General features: G+C 36.7%; 1 protein-coding gene across 8 annotated transcripts in view; it reads right to left on the bottom strand.

Moving 5' to 3' along the window:
- The window catches only part of MBD5 (methyl-CpG binding domain protein 5), a 484,769-nt gene that overhangs the window by 294,038 nt on the left and 167,688 nt on the right, over window positions 1-23,043 (bottom strand). The window contains exon 3 of one of the 8 annotated variants that reach the window (XM_055380167.2): window positions 977-1,063. The exons of the other annotated variants lie outside the window; for them this stretch is intronic. The gene's annotated coding sequence lies outside the window, so the exon portion shown is untranslated. The remainder of the gene's footprint in view (window positions 1-976; window positions 1,064-23,043) is intronic. 8 annotated transcript variants of the gene reach the window in all.

Genomic DNA, 23,043 nt, shown 5'->3' with positions numbered 1-23,043 from the left:
TCTAAAAATCAAAACTATTGAACTCATGGAGATAGAGAAGAGAAGGATGGTTACCAGATGTTGGGAAGGGTAGTTGGAGGGTTGGGGATAGGTGGGGATGGTTAACGGGTACAAAAACTCCTAGAAAGAATGAATTAAGTCCTAGTATTTGATAGCACAACAGGGTGACTATAGTTGATAGTGATTTAATTGTATATTTAAAATAAGTAAAAATTGTTATAACAAGATGTCTTAGAAAAAAACTAAAAGTATAATTCGATTGTTTGTAACACAAAAGATAAATGCTTGAGGTGATGAATATCCCATTTTACATGATGTGATTGTTACATGTTGCATGCCTGTATCAAAACATTTCATATATCGTACAAATATATATGCATAGGTACCGACAAAAATTAAAATAAAAAATAAGACTATGACTAGTCTCATATCAGCTTTACTACTAAATGAATCTGATTCAGCTTTTACCACTATTTGAATTGTCAAAATTTCCAGTTTCCCAAGCTTTTTGATATTAGAATTGCAGATAAGGGATTGTGGAACATACTACTTATTAATTTGTTAATTTCTTGTCTCTTCCACATAATGCATGTTCACAAGAACAAAGATTTGTTTTGTTTTTGCTACGTAGTCCAGTGCCTAACAGATAATAATGACTGAATAAATATTAGTTAAGTGGACAAATAAGGCCTCTGTAAGGATTAGCTTTGTGTTATTTTTATATTTTAAGTAAATCTTGTCCTACAGTCATCTCTCAATTGAAGCAATAGTTGAACTTTTAAAAATATTATTAAAATTATCTCTTCTTTTAAGGCTCATTGAAAGGCAGAAGGATAGAAAAAATATGATAAACAGTATTTATACAAACTACAGGAAAAAACACCTGGTCTGTGTGATACAGTGGGAAGAGTTCTCAACTAGAGTTCTAGAGATCTAGGTTGGTTTCCTTCCTTTCCTTTTTCTATTAACTACTTACCTATTTATTATTCATCTATCCATCCTCCATTCATCCACTTCTTCCTTTTTGACTTACGTATCTCGCCATTTTGGCTCGATTCATTATCTGTCAAATGAGTGGATAAAACCTGGTGATCTTTAGCCATTCTCTGATTCTGCTAACAATAAATAATTGTGATAATATTTGACTATCCTAGAGGTTGGCTCACACTAGCTTTTCAATTAAATTTAAGCATGTTTATTTGTTTAAATGTTACTATAGCTTTGTAGGATAACGTGAAGTTAGGTAATGTGATTTCCCCAGTTTTGTTCTTTTTGCTTAGGATAGCAAAAAGTGTCACTTAGTGACACCTTCGCCAAATATGTATTTTATGTTACAGTTACACAATACCGAATTTTTGTGTGTTTCTGTATGCCTAATAAGAGCAAACGTTTATTGGACATTTTCTATGCGCCAGAAACTATTTTAAGCTTTTTACATACACTAACCTTACAACTCTCTATTAGTCATGTGCTGTATAATATTGTTTTGGTCAACTGTCAATTGCATATATGACAATGATCCCATAAGATTATAATGAAGTCAAAAAATTCCTATTGCCTAGTATTTATTATACTCTATGTTTTAATTGTTATAGTAGAGTGTACTCCTTCTACTTATTTTAAAAAAAAAGTTAACCGTAAAACAGCCTCAGGCAGGTCCTCCAGGAGGTATTCCAGAAGAAAGCACTGTTACATAGCAGATGACAGCTCCGTGTGGGTTACTGCCCCTGAGATCCTTCCAGTGAGACAAGATATGGAGGTGGAGGAAAGCGATACTGATGATCCTGACCCTGCATAAGCCTAGCCTAATGTGTGTGTTTGTGTCTTAGTTTTTAACAACAAAGTTTAAAAAGAAAAAAAATTTAATAGAAACAAGCTTATAGGATAAGGATAAATAGAAAATATTTTTGCACAGCTGTACATGATTGTGTTGTGTTTTAAGCCAAGTGTTATTATAAAAGCATCAAGAAGTTAAACAATTTAAAGTTTATAAAGTAAAAGTTACAGTAAACTAAGGTTAATTTGTTATTGTAGAAAAAAAACTTTTAAAATAAATTTAGTGTAGCCTGAGTCTACATTATTTATAAAGTCTACATTAGTATACAGTAATGTCCTAGGCCTTCGCATTCACTCACTACTCACTCACTGACTCACTCAGAGCAACTTCCAGTCCTCCAAGCTCCATTCATGGTAAATCTTCTATACAGATGTACCAGTTTTTATCTTTCATATCTTACTTTTATTGTACCTTTTTTGTTTAGATATACAAATACCATTATGTTGTAATTCTCTACAGTATTCAGTACAATAATATGCTGTACAGGTTTGTAACCTAGGAGCAATAGGCTATACCCTATAGGGTAAGTGTACAGTAGGCTATAACATCTAGATTTCTGTAGGTACACTCTATGTTGTTCACACAATAAGGAAATTGCCTAACAATACAGAAAGTACTCATGTCATTAAGCGATGCATGACTGTATTATCCCCTGTGGTAGAATAGATTGCCATCTGTTTCACTACCACATCTCCACAGAAAGTGTGCACCTCTCTGTGCTTTGACTTTGGGCTTGGCTACGTAACTTCTCTTAGCTAATTGAATAATAGCAGACATTACCTAAGTAGAACTTTGAAATATGCTCATGCAGATTAGTCTGCTCCCTTGCAATCCTGCTGTTCATACTGAGAAAAAAAAATGTCTCAGGTATCCGTTGATCCAAGGAAGATGAGAGATATGTGATATGAACCTAGACTTACCCTCTACCAAGAACCAAGTCCAGCTGAGCCCAGCCTGGATGAGACCTATCCAGTGGTCTCATCCAGTGGTAGGGCTAAGACATTAAGCCATGCAAGTCTGGTCAAGGGCTTATACTCTTAAGTCCCATGCCATATTGCCACCACACTATACTGGCTATATTGTATGATATTAAATTATGTATTAATATGGTAGTGAGTGATCTGGCACATATTAAAATTCTTAATTTTGTCTATATTGTCTATATATACATCAATGGACAAAGCTGTCTTGCAATTTGGAGTAAAATGTTTTTTATCGGGGGAGTTTTAAGAGGTTTGGAAGCCTGGCCGTCAGTACCAACAACAGTTATGGAGGCAAGGGAAACAGGCCCTTGAAAAGAAGGGTGATGACAACTCCGTGAGGGTGGAGATTATATGTCTCTCATCATTTAAGCAAGAAGGAAATAAATTAGTGGCAGAGTAAGGGTGACTTGATGTTTCTTCAGCTGTCAAAAAAGAAGAGACTGCTTTGATCATGAAAGATGATGGGATGGCATGCATCAGTCCACAGCTGTACGCCCCAGTCATACAGACTAGGACTCAGCAAACATTCGAGTGCCATTCAGAGAGAAGAAACACACATCCAATCCTAAACATATGAAATGGCAACAACAAAAGGAGGAAAAGACATCTTATGAAAACATGGTCACCTACTGGGAACATTCCATAGTGTGACATAGAGTAAGTCTGCTTAGGATTATTCCACTGATCCCCAGGTGCCAGTTGCCCAGCGCTCAAAGCCCAAGGTGGAAGACAAGTGCTTCCATGAAGAGCTGATGAGCTGGCCTCTCTGCAGACTGCTCCGTACCCTGTGCTGTCCTGCCTCAGATGCAGAGAGAGAGCACAAGGCTCCCTCTCTCCTCATCTTTGGTGTGCCTGTGTTCTTGCTACCATCACAGCTGAATGCAATGAAAGGCCATCGTCTGAGAGGAGCAGGGGTGGAGATGCTAAAGTGGAGGATCCCTCCCATTGCTGATAGATCCTCATCTGGCATACGCTTCACCCACCCACCCCATTCTCTGCTCCCACATACCGTAGCCCCATCACAGAAGACGTGACATGGAAAAAACACTGTGTCCACCCTAGTTCTTTTCTTAAATTTGGGCAGGGATCCGGGGTGTAGGTTAAGAGATTTTTAATTTGCCAGATTGTATGCTTATGTTGTTGAATGTACAATGAATCTATGGTATGACAGCAGTTTCTGGATAAACATTACTTTAGGTCCTAAAATGCAGAAGGGAAAAAGCAACTTTTGTCAGATGCCTATTTTGCTTTCATTTCATCTCTAATATTTTGGATGGGGAACCATCCAAAGCTTCTGGCTGCATGAAGGTCAAGTGTGCCAGTGTGCAGCTGGGTTTCTTTTCCAGAACTAAAAGTACTTTGGGTGGTGCTGAGGGTCAGCAGAAGAAGTAAAGATTGTGAGAAAGGAGAAACATGGGCTTGGGAAGAACCCAGAATTGGGGACAGAAGACCTAGCACTAGGCTACAGCACTTAGCACCTCTGATCTTGTTTTTCCTCATCTGTAAAAGGAGATTAACAATGCTTTTCTGCCCACCTCTTGGGGAGAAGGGAAGAATATAATTGTTAAAAAAAAAATGTTTTGAAAAATAAGCAACACTGTCTTTATATAAGTAGCCAAGCATTATTAATTATCCACCCCATATCACTGGTGGATACCTATATTCAAGCTATCTGGACATGAAAGTAGTCACATTTTAGAAGTCATGAAGTTGGTGCTAATAAACCTAATCTACAGAAAAAAAAAAGTTTTTCGTCTTGAGACATCAATAATATAAAATAAATGCACTGCTTTCTGGAGTCAGATTAATAAGACTACATTATAGACAGCTCTTGGGGTAGTTTCGTAGCTCATCCCCATACCAAATAATGGATCTCACTGTTAACAGATCTACTACAGATTCTACTCTCTGGCTCTGGCTGACCAATTGAGGCATGCATCTGTGATCTAAGCTTGATCGGCCAGGTTTCTCTTCTAATATTTTCAAATTTGGACCCATGACTGGGCACTTCTATCATTGGCTCCACTCTGGAGAAAGCTACTGTCCAGAGCTATCTTTGTTCCCTTCCTTCCCACCTTCCAATTGCATTAGAAACTCCAGTATTTCCCCAGAAAATACCCTTTGTGTAAAAGCTTGCCGAAATTTGTTTTTCTTCTTGTAATCTTAAGAAATTTAACCAAAAGTTTAAAAATCCATTGTTTTTTTCTGTTATAATTTAAAAGTGCAGAGGGCGGATTTCTTAAAGACAAGACCAAATAAAGCTTGCATTTGTTTTATATCCTATCAAAGTAGTTTTGCAATTTATAGTTGCGGACAATGTGTCCCCTGATATTCGTTAAAAATTCTTCCATATTTTCAAAAACCAAGGTCTGGCTGGGCATGGTGGCTTATGCCTGTAATTCTGGCACTTTGGGAGGCTAAGGAAGGAAAATCACTTGAAGCCAGGAGTTTGAGATCAGCGATATAGCAAGACTTTGTTTCTACAAAATAAAAAATAAAAAAAACATTAGCCGGGCATGGTGCTGCACACCTGCATTTCTAGCTATTTGGGAGGCTGAGGTGGAAGGATCACCTGAGGCCTGGAGTTCCAGGCTGCAGTGAGGTATGACGGTGCCTGGGTGACAAAGACCTTGTCTCAAAAAAAAACCCCGCCCACAACCTGCCCACTCAAAAACAAAAACAAACAAACAAACAGACAAAAACAGGGTCCATGGGCCCGCAAGGAGTCTGTGGATAAATTATATATCAGTAAAACTGAACAAAGTAGATATCTTTCATAATCTTATGTATTTTATGCATTAAAACATTTTATTTCTATTGAGCTTTGTTTACTCCTTTTGATAATTCAAGGCAAGTGAACATATGGGATTATTTATGTCACTGATTTACTCAGAAGTGCTCAAATATATTCCAGACACTATTTTGGGTGTTGGCAATGTAGCAGGGACAAAACAGTCTTTGCCCTCACAGAGTAGTGGTAAGAAAGAATATGTAGAATATAAAATTTCACACTACTGTTAGTAATGAACCTGGTACAAGTACCACAGCGAGGAGATTAGAGTAGCTTAAAATGTGAGAGAAAGAAACACAAAATGCTTAGAGGAAATTAATGTGCAATCCTTAACCTATATCTAGTTTTAAGTGATATATTAACACATGAAGGGAGCCCTGCCATAGTCAAGTTTAAGAGCAATAATAAAGTACAACTACTAACTACCACGATGACAATAAAGGTAAATAGCAATGCTAAGGTTACCTTACCAGTAATTTCATATGTGCTATTATAACTTCTTAATAATCTGTCAGGATGGGCAGGTGAGAAAATGGAACCTTAGAGGCCCACCAAACTTGATCACTTTGATTAGTCGTAGAACCAGGAATATAGCCTGGTTTTCACATCTCCTGGTTTTATTTCCTTTATACCACATTACCTAATCACAACCGAAGACAAGTTTCACAGCAGACAGTGTTGAAATTTCTTTTTATTTACTTCCATAATCTACTTGTGACATGGGGTAGAGAAGCAACGTAACAGGGGTCATATAGGAGTTACTGGTAACAAATTGAACACTTTTGGTTATCAGGCATAAGCTCAGATTAGCAAGAACTTTGGGGTGGTATGATAGATGTGATACTGGGGAAATTTAAGAATGAATTACAAAAGCAGATTTTTCCAACCAATGAATTGAACCATTTAGTGCAGAAGTTGGCAAACTTCAGCCCATGGAGTAAGTCCAATCTGCTACCTGTTTTTATATTGCCTGTGCGAATTGTTTTTACATTTTTAAATGGTTCAAAACATGCTAAAAGAGGAAAGATATTTGACAGCAAAAAGTTACATAAAATTCAAATTTCAGTGTCTATAAATACAGTTGAAACACAGCCATGCTTATTTATGTACTGCCTATGGCTGCTTTCACACTACAAAAGCAAAGTTGAGTAGCTCCACAAAGACCTGGGTCTCAAGTCCTAAAATATTACCATCTGGCCTCTTGCAGAAAAAATTTGTTGGCCTCTCACCTAGAAGGTCACAGAGTTAATGTTAAAGGCAGTAATAACATCTGTTTAACTTATAATTTTAAAAATGTGTAAATGCATAGTTATTTAAATATTTCTTCCCTTTAAAATTAAATGATTTGAAAGCACCTGAGGCAAATGAATGAATATCCTAGAGGCCTAAGAAGCATGTCCACATCTTAGCCACTCAGTCAGTTGATCACTTGGATGACCTCTAGACACCATGGTATTTTTTGTTAATATACAGGTTTAAATTATTTAATTCTCAGTCTGACATTTTAAAATTTACTGACTCACAGATTGCTGGCTAAAGACAGAATAAAAAAAAACAGTTGGTGACATACAATTAATGAGAAGCATAAACATTCTTTGATGTCTATAAATTTGCCTCAAGATGACCATCACCATATCAAAAAGTTGTATTTATGTAGTTAAAAGGGGTAAGTCTCAAATACGTTAAAAGTCTGTGTTAAAAGAAATTTGGTGATGATCAAATCCAAAATTTTCTGGTTTAGAAATTAAAATCAGTTAATTTAGAAAGAATAAAATAAAAAAAACTCTAAAATGTAACATCATAAACACAGTTTTGCATGTACTTTTGATGCAGCAACTTAAATTTACTTTTCAATATCCACCTAAATACTAGTTTGGCCTCAAAGTCAAATACTGTTTAAGTATCATCTGACTTTTATAGTTACTGTTGTTAAGTCCCCCTATTCCCTGCTCCCTGCCCCACACATAATTTAAAGTAAAATAAAAGCAGATCATTTACTAAAAGTGAGAATGTTTTAATGTCTTTATTATGCATATTAGCTTATATTTAAAATAAATTTAATGATATAATTCTTGACAATATAGTTTCTCAAATTTTTGTAGCTAAAAAATAATAACATCCTTTTTTGAAAATCTTAAGGTTTACCTCCTAAGAAACATTGAGGAACACTATACTAAAGAAGAGGGAAAAAATTAAGTGATAATATTATTCATACCACTTGTTCATCATTATTTTTTCAGCTAAGAGATGAGTACAACTCTTTGCCAGCCACTATGGAAGAAACCCAAGAGAAAAATGACAGTTCCTGCTTTCAAAGAGCTTACTGGCTGGTGGCTGGAAGGAGACGAGTACAAAGATTGATAAGTTCTCTGATACAGGTAAAGTAAGCCACTGTTATCATGTAGAATAAAGATGAACTCAGTTTCTGGTGGCGAGAACAGAAAAGAAGGAACAAATAGGAACTATTAATAAGGTACAACACACTGGGCATCCTGACCAATTAGATGAGGGAAGAAAGATAAAGAATTAAAATTGTTGTCAATGAGATGCCTTATATTTAGAGATATAAGGAGAAGAAAGAAAGGGTCTAGTGAATGTTTACCTAGAAAAAATGAATATGCTAAAAATTTTCCTCTAGAGATGACCAAATCCTCTTCCTTCTTAATTTCAAGTTATTATAAAAAATCCCTCATCCAAAACCTTTGGAAAATCACAGTGTTTTAGAACTAAGAATTTTTTAGAGTTTTGAAAGGTAAGATTAAAACATACAAAAGGCCGGGCGCGGTGGCTCACGCCTGTAATCCCAGCACTTTGGGAGGCCGAGGCGGGTGGATCACGAGGTCAGGAGATCGAGACCATCCTGGCCAACACGGTGAAACCCCGACTCTACCAAAAACACAAAAAAACTTAGCCGGGCGTGGTGGCGGGCCCCTGTAGTCCCAGCTACTCGGGAGGCTGAGGCAGGAGAATGGCGTGAACCTGGGAGGCGGAGCTTGCAGTGAGCCGAGATCGCGCCACTGTACTCCAGCCTGGGCGACAGAGCGAGACTCCGTCTCAAAAAAAAAAAAAACAACAACAAAAAAAAACAAACAAACAAAAATACAAAAATTAAAACATACACACATATACATACACACACCTTTTTAATGTCTAAAATACACGTCAAAGACTGCCCTATACCAAACTATAATTTCAGGCTTTTTATCATTGATGATTGATAATGATTCAAAAAGAATGGACTCTAAGTAGCTGATGAATAAATAAAATGCAGTACTGTATATCTATATAATAGAACATTATTTGGCTATAAAAAGTGATGGAATTCTGATATATACTGCAACACAGATGAGCCTTGAAAACATTACCATGAGTGAAAGAAACAAAAGGCCATGTATTGTATGATTCCACTTATATGAAACATCCAGAATATGCAAATCCAAAGAGACAGAAAGTAGACTAGTGTTTGCCAGGACTGGGAGTTGAGGGAAATAGAGTAGGAAATGGATACAGGGTTTCTTTTTGGAGTAAGGAAATGTTCTAGAATTGAAGAGTAGTGAATGATATACAACACTGTGAATATACTAAGAAGCACTGGATTGTACAATTTAAAATTTTCAACTTTATGACATGAATTATATCTCAATAAAGCTGTTATCTTTTCTTTAAAAAACAATGGGCTGGGCATGGTGGCTCATGCTTGTAATCCTAGCACTTTAGGAGGCCAAGGCAGGAAGATTGCTTGAGTCCAGAAATTTGAGACCAGCCTGAGCAACATAGTAAGACCCTGTCTCTACAAAAAATGCAGAAAAAAATTAGCTAGGCATGGTGGCACACGCCTGTAGTGCAGCCACTTGGGAGGCTGAGGTGGGAGCATCGCTTGTGCCTGGGAGGTTGAGGCTGCACTGATCCATGATTACACCACTGCCCTCCAGCCTGGGTGACAGAGCGAGATCCTGATTCAAAAAAGAAATTCATATTTTTTTATCTCGTGAACATGCACATTTTAAAGTATTTAAAATAAGCCATCAAGATGAATTATTGTAGGGACGTACTTGTTTGTGACTTTGAATAGCCACATGGATCTCGTAAGATCCACTGGAAAAAAAATTATAAAAGAGTTCCTCAGATACTTCATATTTTAAAATAAATATAATCATGGAACATCTATAATTAGTATCAATAAATAAACACAGGAAAATAATCAAAGAACAAGTCTGGGCTACAGTGTGCTTATTCCAAAAAATATAACAAAAATCGAAAATTTCAATCAAACGCTGAAAGTAGTTTTAAAGAGTTAATCTTGCAGTTTTCTCTGAGTCCAAAGTTTACATTCTTTTTATACCAAATGAGGTTAGGAATGTTTATAAATGAATTCAAAGCTACTACAATAGGATCACTGTGAACTATGGCTTCTGAAAACTGAAGAAAATGTAAATTTGAAGATCCAACTAGAAAAATGAAAGAATGAAGAAACTGGAAACTAACTTTGAACAACCTTCAGCTTTAACATGTAAAGGATAATTCATAGAGAAAAAAGGAAACAAAGAAAGAAAGGGACAGCAAAGTCCCCCTAAATCTATCTCAATTCATTTGGGTCCTAGACTGATGTTCTATTAGGCTTAAGCATAAAATATTACTCAATAAAACTTATAAATTGGTTTGCTGATTCACATATGAAAATATGCTGAATGATCCCTTCCACTGGCAGATTACAGCTAGTTAGCAATGGATAAGGAGAAAAATTTACTTCAGCAGATTGGGAAAGTCTACACTGAATTTACAATCACATAATCTTCTCTTGTACATACATATAAAAAGGGAACTATCTAAAGACAGGATTTTTTAAGATCTTAAGTAATCAAAACTAGATACAACTGAAAGTTTAGTAGAAGTGAAAAAAGTATATATGTAACGAAAAATCAGCATACTTTCTTTAATATTCATAGAAAATAAATTAACAAGATAAAACGTTTACATTACCAATGTTTATTTAGTCATCTAAGTTATTTTTTATAATTTGTGTGTTTTCTTCAGGTTAAGCAATATAAGTAAAATAAATGGGTAAACTTTGATTTATAATATAATAAGATGATTACTAGATTCTAACATATGACATGAGCTAAATTTAAGCAGCTCCCAATATTTACCCTAATACATGGTAAATCACAATTTTTAAAAATTTTTATTGTTTTGGCCTATTAAGATAATACAAGTTTAATATTATTTAAAAAGTTTAACAATATTAAAAAAGTATAAAATATAATTGGATCTGTGTAATTTAGCAAAATATGAGCTTGCCAGTCATTTTATAAGACCTATTATCTCTTGAACAACATAATAAAGGAGGTATGTTTGAGGTATTCAAAAAAAAAAGAATTAAGCAGTTTTTTTCTAAATGGTACATCCTTAACATTGGAGGTAGAAAGGGGTAGGGTATACACACATGAAGATAATTTAGTAGTAGCAACTGGTTTGTATGAAAATCAGCCTGTAAGTCTTATTTAAAATGTAGGAATTAGGCTAATGGTTGTAGCCCTAAATAAGTAGTTTTATGGCTTTTCTTTGTGAAATGAAAATAAAATTAAGATCTATTATGTAACATATTGTGATCAAAAAGTATTTGTTAGGCTTCCTAAAGTCCACATTAGAATTTTAGTTGGAACTAAAAAGCAATGAAAAACAAATGCCTTCCTCCAAGAGGTAGTAGTTTCTATTTTATATGTGTTTGATGTGTTTGGATATTTGTCCTCTCAAAATCTCATGTTGAAATGTAATCTTCACTGTTGAAGGTGGGGCCTGGTGGAAGGTGTTTGGATCATGGGGACAAATAGCTAGCTCATGAATGGCTTAGTGCCATCCCCTGGTGACAAGTGAGTTCTCACTCTGAGTTCATGTGAAATATGGTTGTTTAAAAGTATGTAGCACCTCCCCCCCTCTCTCTCTCTTGCTCCTCCCCTCACCATGTGACATGCTTTGCCTTTCACCATGGTTGTATGCTTCCTGAGGCCCTGATAAGAAGCCAAGCAGATGTTGGTGCCATGCTTATACAGCCTGCAGAACTGTGAGCCAATTAAATCTTTTTCCTTTATAAATGCCAGTCTCATTATTCCGTTATAGCAATGCAAAAATAACCTAACACAGTGTCTTAGTCTGAGCTTCTATAACAAAGTGCCTTAGACTGGGTAATTTATTAAAAAAAAAAAAAAACAGAAAGAAAAAAGAAGTTTATTGCTCACAGTTCTGGGGAATGGGAGGCCCAAGATCAAGGAACTGGTAGATTCTGTGTCTGGCAAGAGCCTGTTCTTCATAGATGGTGCCTTTTATGTGTCCTCAAATGGCAGAACAAGTTTCCTTGGGCCACTTTTATAGTGGCACTAATCCCATCATGAGGGATCTGCCCTCATGATCTAATTGGCCCCTAAAAGTCCCACTTCTTAACATTATTGCATTGGGAATGAGATTTCATCATATGAATTTTGCGTAGACAGAAACATTCTGACTAGAGTACTAAGTAATACACAAAACTACAAATCTCAAATAACACAATGAGATATATAATAAAATGATCATATGTAGCAAATTCAGCTGTATGCTCCTATGTCAACATAATCAGTTTTAGAATGTAATTTAAAAACTATCTATTCATGGTAAAATCAAAATGAAAAAGTTACAATATATTATGCCAATGGCAATGAAAAGACAGAAGTAATAATGAAAGTTAAAAATAACATTTGGATTTGAAAAAATGTAGTATCACATATAACGGTGTTTAATCAATCCCATGTCAAAACATAACTAGAGACAATTAAAATACAATTTGCTTCAAATAAATTCCTTTGATTATAATTTATAGAACAGAGGCATTTGATGATACTATTTCTATTCATTTTATAATTCATGGAAATATTTGCTTTGCTATAAAAGTTAATTTTAAAGTTTCTAAAAAAATAAGTAGTTGAAGAGAAAAGCTGGGGAATGAAGAGTCCCTTAAAGTAACCATCAGGTAAAAGTAATTTATAAAAATAATTGTAATAGTCAAGTGATGTTTACAGGCAGCCTTGGAAAAAAAAAAAGAACAGATAACCAAAAATGAAAAAGGCGGCAAGATCATAAAATTGTTTCCAGCCACACATTTCACCTAAAAGAGATGAGCAGTCATATAAAGCAGGTATAGCCTGGCGTGGTGGTTCACACCTGTAATCTTAGCACTTGGGGAGGCCGAGGCAGGCAGATCACTTGAGGTCAGGAGTTCAAGACCAGCCTGGCCAACATGGTGAAACTCCATCTCTACTAAAAATTAAAATAAAATTGGCCTGGCATTGGAGCGCATGCTTGTAGTCCCAGCTACTTGGGAGGCTGAGACACCAGAATCTCACTAGAACCTGGGAGGCAGGGGTTGCAGTGAGCAGAGATCATGCCACTGCACTCCAGCCTGGGCAACAGAGTAAGACCCTATTTTCAAAAAATAAAATGAAATAAAGTAAAATAAAACAAAAGTAGGTATATAGGGGAAACAAACACAAGGTAGAGTGTCCTTATTCCATGTTTTCTAGATTGAATAACATACAAACTACATAAAATCAATTGATTAACTAATCTTAATAATAATTCCCCAGCAGCATCCAGCAGAAGCTGGAAGAGGTAAGAAACAGCTTATTCTTTAGAAGGAGAATGGCTCTGCCAACACACTGGACCCACTGGATTTGGGTCCAGTGATACTGATTTCAGACTCCTGGCCCCTAGAACTATAAGAAAATAGTTATTTTTTGCATTAAGACACCAGGTTTGTGGTAATTTGTTACAGAAGCCACAGGACACTAATACACAAACAACATGCTTTAGGGCGCTAGGGCTTAACTGAAAGTTATTTTGGTATACATGAAAAGTTATCTATATGAACATATATTAATGTTGTGCCATATATCTTAGGGAATTTATTTGTGATAGTTAGTTGATTTTATTTTGGGTGGTGAACGCAGGTATATAATCATGTCATCTACACCCAGGGGTTTAACGCCATCTTTTTTTTTTTTTTTTTTCTAACTTCTAGTATCTCTCTCAGCTGGCTCCCTTTAGTACAATGTTAAATAATAGTCACGCCAGTGGGCATCTTTGCAATGTTCCTGACTTTTGCACAAATGCTTCCAGTGTTTCCTCATTCCTCCACCATCTCCCACCCTCGAATGATCTGTTATGGACTGCGGGGACAATTAGTAACTTTTCCAAGTCTAGTGGTGTTGTAACCGAGTAACCTATTTTTAAGGGTTTTTTTTTTTTTGTCCTTTTTTTTCTTTTTTACTTCCCTCCCTTATTTGATGCCTGTTTCTTGTTAATAATAAAATAATGACCTTTACTCTCCTTCTTTCCCCCAGGCACTCCCTTGCACTGCTCACTTATCTAATTATGTCTGCTTAGAAGTTTCTGTGATTGAATCTTGAGACAATCCAGGTACCTATGCAATTTTCTCCCAACAAGAGATTATGTGAGTGTACAGTTAATTTACAACCTATATATGCTCAAGATAGTGCCAGCCCATTTACCAGATCAGACAATAGCACATAATAAAGCACTGAAGCAAGTTACGTGGTCCTGTACCTCCTTGCCCCTCCTGCACATCCTTCATACCAAATTTCACTTTTAACTTGTTGTATTCTGGCCAAAAATTTGAAATGGTTTCTTTAAGGCAGGAAATCTAGACCATTTCCCCAATGCTACTTTGGAAATAAAGTCACTTTTCTTCCACTGAACTTTGTCCTTGTAATTTGGTTTTGCAAACAGCAAGCAGCTGAACCTGTATTCAGTGTTTCTGACTATTTTCAATGGTACGTGCATTGTCTTTCCAATTATTGATGCCATGCTAGTTAACCTGTAGATATTCATAACTGCTTCATCTTCATGTGTATTCACAATGAGACTGTGTTCATCTCACTTAACGTTTTTGTTGACTGAATTTCTCTGGTCTAATATAAATACCTTGCTTACCTTTATCTGGCTTTTCATCTTTATGTTTTGACATTTATAAGATACTTTATTGTATCTTTTAAACATATCAGAGAATAGAGTGCTCTATGATTTGGTCAGAAATCTACTTTTTAAAAAGTGAGAGGTTGGGAAGGTAGTGGGGAGGGGAGATGGAGAGAGACTGGTTAACGGGTACAAAAATACCATTAGATAGAAGGAATAAGTTCTAGGGTTCAATAGCAAAATAGGAATATTCTGTTGTATATTTCAAAATAGCTAGAAGAGAAGGTTTGAAATGTTTCTAAGCCAAAGAAATGGTAAACATTTGAGGTGGTGGATATCCCAATTACCCTGATTTGATCATTATTCACTGTATACATGTATCAAAACATCATATGTACCCCATAAATGTGTATAATTATGTTTCAACAAAACATGTTTTTAAAATCCACTTACATTAATTTTTCTCTTGGCTGATTCCCCTCAGTAAAATGTTAAATGATAATGTGACAGTGGGCATCTAGCAAAAAGAATTGTTCTTCATTCTGTTATTTTGTTTTCTCTCTGTATACATATATATGTGCGTGTATATAATATATATGTTTACATATACAAGTGTGTGTGTGTCTCTATTTTTTTTTTTTTTTTGAGACAGGGTCTCACTCTTGTTGCACAAGTTGGAGTGCAGTGGCGCGATCTTGGCTTGCTGCAACCTCCACTTCACAGGCTCAATCAATCCTCCCAACCTCAGCATCCCAAGTCACTGGGTCCACCGGCTAATTTTTGTATTTTTTGTAGAGTTGGGGTTTCGCCATGTTGCCCATGGTGGTCTCGAACTCCCGGGCTCAAGTGATCCTCCCACCTCAACCTCCCAAGTCGCTGGGATCACTGGCTGATTTTTGAATTTTTGTACAGGCAGGGTTTTGCCATGTTGCCCTGACTGTTCTCAAACTCCTGGGCTCAAGGGATACGTCTGCCTTGGCCTCCAACAGTGCTGGGATTACAGGCATGAGCCATTGCAGCCTGCCTATTTTCTACATATTTTTAAACAAAAATATCATTGGTACTGTTTATCCTATTTTTCTCCATGGGTAATTTCTCTGTATCTTTGTTCCAGTGGTTATGTTTATAATTTTATGCAACTTTGTTTTTACAAATAAACATGTAGTTTATATCTCTGTCCTTATTTCTGTATTCAAAATCTATTAGTTCACTGTTACAAGCAATTATAATATTTGCATACTTTCTATTACTCTTTCCTTTTTCTTTCATCCATCACATTTCAGTTAATGTTTTTCACTATTTTTCCTTGTATTGTTAAATTATGCTGATACTTTTATTTTTTGTCAGCTTTAATTGATATTCTTTGACTTCCAAGTATTAAAGATGAGAAAATTAGTCCACGCCTGTAATCCCAGCACTTTGGGAAGCCAAGGTGGGCGGATCACCTGAGCTCAGGAGTTTGAGACCAGCATGGCCAACACGGTAAAACCCCGTCTCTACTAAAAATACAAAAAAATAAAAATAAATTAGCCAGGTGTGGTGGGGGGTGCCTGTAATCCCAGCTACTTGGGAGGCAGAGGCAGGAGAATCGCTTGAACCTGGGAAGTGGAGGTTACAGTGAGCCGAGATTACGCCACTGCACTCTAGCCAGGGCAACAGAGAGAGACTTGTCTCAAAAAAAAAAATAAATAAAATAAGACAATTGTAAAGACTGGGGAAAAAAGTGGAGAAAACAGGTAGAAGTGGTATATTTTTAGGGAATATATTTTATTTTTAGGGAATTTTAGTAAACATTTTATATTTATATTTATATATAGTGTCTACATTTTGTTCTTTAACTCTAATTCCCACATTTTAGTCTTTCTTTTACAGTTAAATCCTTTCAATGCTTGCTGACAGTCCTTCTATGATAATTTTCCTGTTTATTTATATCTGATTGGCAGTAGCTCATTTTCTAAGAATGTTTTCAAAAAGTATTTCTTGAGTTCAAAACTGTCTTTATATTTGTTGAGTTCAAAACTGTCTTTAGTATTTAAACTTGAAGACATTTGGGCTAAATTTAAAATATTAAACACTTTCCTTTCTATAAGATCCTGTAGCTGTTACTCCACTGGCAACTGGTACTAAATGTTGATGTGGATAAGACAGACACAAGTCTGACTTTTTCCCCTTCTATTATTGACCTGACTATTCTTTCTTCATGTTTAATGTACAGCAATTTTATGAGGACATGTCTCAGTATTGACAGTTCTAGGTCAACTTTCCCTGGTCCATGGTATGCTCTTTCAATATGTAGATCAAAATTATATTTTAAATTATTATTGAGTCTTATCTTTAAATAATTCATTCTTTTCTACTCTTTTGGTTTTCTTTTGTGTCTTTCTCTGTCTCAGTCTATCTATATACATTCACAAAATTTTATTTCTAATCTTTTTTTCCTTTGGTTTATTTTATTCATTCTTCACATTTTAATCCACAATATTCCTTAAGGTGCTTTGCATGATGTCTAGCCTTTCTTGTGCTCCTTCCAATTTCATATTTGAAATAAATCCTTTTTTCCTAAGTTTGGCCAGCTCATAATTCATCTTCTACTATTGTTTCATGATGTCTTTTCCAGAGTCCTTGCTTTCTGGATTGTAGGTTTTTCCAACAAAGGTGATTGCTTTATTCATTTTCTCTCTTCTCTTTTCTCCCATTCTTTCCCTCTCTCCTTTTCTTTCTTCCTGAAGAAAGCTAAGCATTATATTTTCAGCAAAATTAGAGTTCAGGTTTGACCCTTATACTCTAAAATAGGCAAAAGGTGATGCAAAATTAGAAGGAGCCACATGAAAATACATGAACAGAAGCAGTCTTGGATAAATTTATCCATGGTAAAGGGCTCTGCAGTGTAGATCCAAGAAAATGATGTCCACAATCTATTCTCTGATCGTATACATAACATACCTTATGTTGCTACAGGTATTGCTTATAATCACAAGCATGGGAACAAAGGTGAGATGAGTTGTCAGCAGAATCCTGCTAGACTCAGCTTTAGAGAAGCATAAAAGATACGGCTACACAAAGGATCCACAGACAAGCCATTCTTATAGGAAGTATTTTGTTTCTGTTGCAGCGGAGATTACCTTCTTGTGAAGACTTGCAAAATTGCAACAATAATGTGTGAACCCACCCTTTCCTTGACCCTCCTTCCTAAAGCACACGCACCTCTTGAAAATAGGTAGCCAGGTAAAACCATTATATTCTGTCATGAGCAACAGAAGAAGAACAGTAGTAATAACAAAGATAATTCAGGAAAAGAATAAAAAGAATAGCAAAACACACAGACATCAAGCGAGCACTAGAAAAATGTCATCAGGGTGCAAGGGAATGGGTGGAAAATTATTTTTACAGGTTTATTAGCCATTTGCATGTCTTCTTTGATAAACTCCATTTTCAGGTCTTTTATGCAAATAGGCCATCTTTCCCATATTTAATTGTTACAACTCTTTGCATGTTAAGAAAATCAGCATCTTCTTTGTTGCATGTACCAAATATTAGTTCCCAGGTTTCCTTTTAATTTCATTAGTGCCTTTTAATTTCATTTGTGAACTTTCCTAATTATTAAAAATTGTTATGGTAAAAAATTAAAAATTTATTAGTTTACAGCTTTTTTTTTTTTTTTTTTGAGATGGAGTCTGGTGATGTTGCCTGGGCTAGAGTGCAATGGCGCGATCTTGGCTCAGTGCAACCTCCACCTCCCAAGTTCAAGCGATTCTCCTGCTTCAGCCTCCTGAGTACCTGGGATTACAGGTGCCTGCCACCACATCTGGCTAATTTTTTTGTATTTCTAGTAGAGACTGGTTCACTATGTTGGCCAGTCTATTTTACAGCTTTTAAAGAGCTGCTTTTTATTATTTATTTATTTAAGAGATGGGTTCTTACTATGTTGGCCAGGTTGGTCTTGAACTCCTGACCTCAAGTGATCCTCCCACCTCAGCCTACCGAAGTGGTGAGATTACTGGCATGAACCACCACACCTGGCCTAAAGAACTGCTTTTTAAACAAAAAAGTTATTTACCATTGAAGTTACCTCTAAAAAAATCCAATATATGTTCCAAAGATGTTTTAAATTTCTCAAATCACATCAATCCCAAGTGCAAAACTCACTAATAGTTTCTCTTTGTGATTAAAATTAAACCTAAATTTTTAATTCTTTAATATGATCTATAAGCCCCTTACATTTCTGGCCTTGTAATCCCTTCAACCTCATTTCAAACCACTCTTTCTCCCACTTTCTCCATATCAGCAGACTAGATTTCTTGTTGAGCCTCAAGTACAATTGTTTTTGCTGAATCAACAGTCTTTACATTTGCTGTTCCATTTTGCTGCCTAGGTCACTCTTCTAGACATTGCTCACCACTTCCATCAACTTGGAAGTTTCTGCTTGAATATCACTACCTCAGGGAAGGCCTCCCTGACCACTTTATCAAAATAGGACTTCCAATTCCAAACCCAATTACCTTCTATCTATTTACCATGCTTTATTTTTCTCTTTAGAACATATCATATTTTGAAATTATATTATGTAATTATTTACTTGTTTATTGTTTGTCTTCCCTAATAAGGTAGTAAGCTCCATGCAGGCAAGGACTCCATCTCCTTCACTGTTTATGCCAGCTCCTAGTGATAGTGGCAGGAGGCAGTCAAATGCCTAGACAGATAGAGGCAGGGCCAGTGAAACCCAACCTTCAAGCCAATGACAGTTTAAAGCCTAGCTACAAATCTCAGGTAAATCCAAGGACTGGACTGAGAACTTCTCTTCCTGTTTGGCATGCTTTCCTCTGATTCCTCCCTACTCTTCACTTATTTTACATGTACCTACCCTTTGCTAATTTGTTTTCTACACTGTTGTGCCCCTTGAGCCTTTGTTTTAGCCTTTTTTGCGTACTCACAAACCAATCAGCACACACTCCCCCATTCTGAGCCCATAAAAGCCTCAGATCCAGCCACACTGAGAGAGAAACCACCCAACTTCAGGTGGGGGACCACTCTTGCATCCCCTCTCCACTGAGAGCTGTTTCGTCGCTTAATAAAATTTTTCTCCACCCTTCTCACCCTTTGATTGTCAGCGTAACCTCATTCTTCTTGGTTGCAGGACAAGAACTTCGGACCGACTGAACGCGGGTACACAGAAGGCTGTAACACTGTGGCCCTCTGCCAGCAGAGGGCAGCCATCCCACATGACAAGAAGCAGCAGCAAGGCCAAGGCAGCCCTGGAGGTGCAGGCTAGAGCAGGGCAAAGGGGCTGACAGAGTTGTTAAGGCGCCTGTGTCTGTCGGGCTGCAGACAATGGGACTAAAAGAGGTCATTAGCATGCTGTAACATCCCCCTCTGGGGCTATAGGGTCGTGGGTACCCCTGCCTGGGTGTCCCTGTGTTTCCCTCGTCTGGAGACCAGAGCCCACTGTGGGAGTCACTTGCAACACACCTGGTCCAGGAACAAGCCCCATGTGGAGCCCACTCTTGTGCCAGTGCTTGGAATGGCCAGCCAGACCCTGCATTCACTGGCACACACATCCCCTCCTGCCAGGGACTGAGCACGCAGTTGCAGGAGCCGTGGGATCCATGCTGGAGTGCAAGCCAGGCATGGCCTGGTGTGTCAAGTAAACAGGGCATCTCCTGTGGCAAGCCCAGGCCTGAGCACGGCCTGGGGAGGGGCATCATTGGCCAGAGGTCTCCGGTTGGCAAAGTAATCAAGAAAAATCCTGCATCTCTAGAATAATCCCTGGCAGATGGTTGGTACACAACTTTGCTTTATTTTTAAATGAATGAATTAACAAATAAATAAATGGATCATGTTTCCAATGATGAATTTTAAAAAAAGTTTTAAAGCAGCTTTTTAAAAAATTGCCTTAATAGGTTAAAATAAAGTATACAAAGGCCAACTATTTAGATCAGAAGAACTTCTTTAGAAGTTCTTACATTTAAAGTGTTCCTTAATGATGTGCGAAGTATTTTTAAAAGTCATCAGTATACGTATAATGTCATTTTTTTTCTGTGTTGAAACCAGATTACATTTCTTTTTTTTTTTTTGAGATAGAGTCTCGCTCTGTCACCCAGGCTGGAGCGAAGTGGCGTAATATCGGCTCACTGCAAGCTCTGCCTCCTGGGCTCACGTCATTCTCCCGCCTCACTTCCCGAGTAGCTGGGACCACAGGCGCCCGCCACCATGCCCAGCTAATTTTTTTTGTAGTTTTAGCAGAGATGGAGTTTCACTGTGTTAGCCAGGGTGGTCTCAATCTCCTGACCTCGTGATCTGCCTGCCTCGGGCTCCCAAAGTGCTGGGATTACAGGCGTGAGCCACCGCGCCCAGCCCCAGATCACATTTCTGTTCAAAAACAACTTAAGTGTGAATTAGACTTGCTTTTAAGTGCTACGTTTTTATAAAAACTGGATTGTAAATCTACAAACTCTTTGAGTAAGTATCTCTATTAGATTGCAAAAACCCTGCCTCGGTGTTGAGTAGTTTCTAGTGTGGGCAGACAATAAATATGTAGATTACATATGCATTAGAAAATTTAAATGTTGGGGGGGGGGAAGAAAGCAAGGTAAGGGGGGGACTGCAATTTAAAATAAAATGATCAGAGTAATTCTTACTGAGGAAGTAACATTTGAGCAAAAGTTTAAAGAAGGTGAGGAAACTATCAATATAGTCAAAATAATGCACTTCAGATTGAGGAGGTAATTTTAAAAGAGGATATGCAAACGATTAACGAATTTTTCTATCATAAGATAAATGTACAGCTTCCTAAGATGATTATTTTGGAAGACTTAACATTCATTTGGATGGCATGATGTAGTAGTTTAAAAATCAAATCACTTTATTTCTTAGTCATACTTTGTATACTGCATATGATAGTTTCTTTTTGTAGAGAGACACTCATAGGATATATGTTATAGAGAGCTGGGATAATAAAGAAATCCATGACATTTATATTGAAAACAAATCTTTTCCTTTTTTTTTTTTTGAGACAGGGTCTTACTCTGTCACCCAGGCTGGAGTACAGTGGCGCAATCTTGGTTCACTGCAGCCTCAACTTCCTGGGCTTAAGTGATCCTCCCACCTCAGCCACTAGGGTAACTGGGACCACAGGTATAAGCCACAATGCCAAGCTATTTTTTGTAGAGATGAGGTTTCACCATCATGCCCAGGCTGGTCTCAAACTCTGGCCTCAAGTGATCCATCCACCTCGGCCTCCCAAAGTGGTTAGATTATGGACATGAGCCACCGTGCCTGGCCATCCTTTCCCTTTCAACATATTAGTTTATTCATTTTATTTGTTTATTTATTAAAGGCCACAATTTAAAGAATGACTTAGTATTGAAGTGCTGAAATGTATTAATATGAAAATTACTGTTGAAAGTCTGCCACATTATTTGCCTTTGTGATGGTTAGTTTTCTGCCCCAATTGGATAAGCTAGAGTACCCGGTTATTCAGTTAAACAATACTGGGGTTAATACCTACAATCAGTTGACTTTAGGTAAAGGAGATTATCTTCCACAATCTGAATGAGCCTCATCTAATCAGTTGAAAGGCCTTAAGAGCAAAGCTGAGATATACTTGAAGAAGAAATTTTGCTTCAAGACTGCAGGATCAGCTCCTGCCCGAGAGTTTTCAGCCTGTGGCCTTCCTTACAAATTTAATACTTGCCAGTCCCTTAGTTGCTTAAGCCAATATCTTGAAATAAATTTCTATAAATGTACATATACATGCATAAATACATATATGATATATTCATATATATATAATATACACAGATATATACATATACACATACATACATATATATATTCCCCCCTCCTGATTCTGTTTCTCTGGAGAACCCTGAACAATACAATCCTCCTCTTAGACCAGATTAGAAGCTACTCTAGGAAAGTCATCATGTCCTCTTATGATCCCTGTGTTTAATATAGCTCATAGGACGATGCTTTCTGGATGGAATAATTTATAGAAGAATATTTTAATTTCATAGGTAGATGGAATGTACTTTTAACCATTAAGAAGCAGAAGTTATCATATGAACATTTATAAGCTTTTTTCCTTGCCATTTCATTATAAATGTTTATAACTTTCATAGAATGAAATCAAAAGATAAGAAAAATGACAATAAAAAATAAAACAAAGTGCTTATATCTAATATATATGATGAACTTACTATGAAAACATGTAAAAATCACTGTAACTCATCTATAGGAGAAAACCCAGACTTATTTATTGTTCTTTATATATTATGATATCATAATATATAAAACCTCACCAAATGCTTTATGTACATTATTTCCTTTACTCCTTGTAACAACCTGAAACAGGTCATTTTTGTATTCCCATTTACAGAGGAAGCCGATGCACAGAGACATTGAGAAACAAAGGTAGAAATTTGGTGGTAGAGTTGTCTTGGGACCATTAGAACTCAGGTAGTTGTGGTGAT

Source organism: Gorilla gorilla, chromosome 11 (genome assembly GCF_029281585.2).
Source record: "Gorilla gorilla gorilla isolate KB3781 chromosome 11, NHGRI_mGorGor1-v2.1_pri, whole genome shotgun sequence".
Lineage (NCBI taxonomy): Eukaryota > Metazoa > Chordata > Mammalia > Primates > Hominidae > Gorilla > Gorilla gorilla.
The sequence above is the reverse complement of the archived record's forward strand: the minus strand, read 5'-3'. Positions and strand labels throughout refer to the sequence as shown.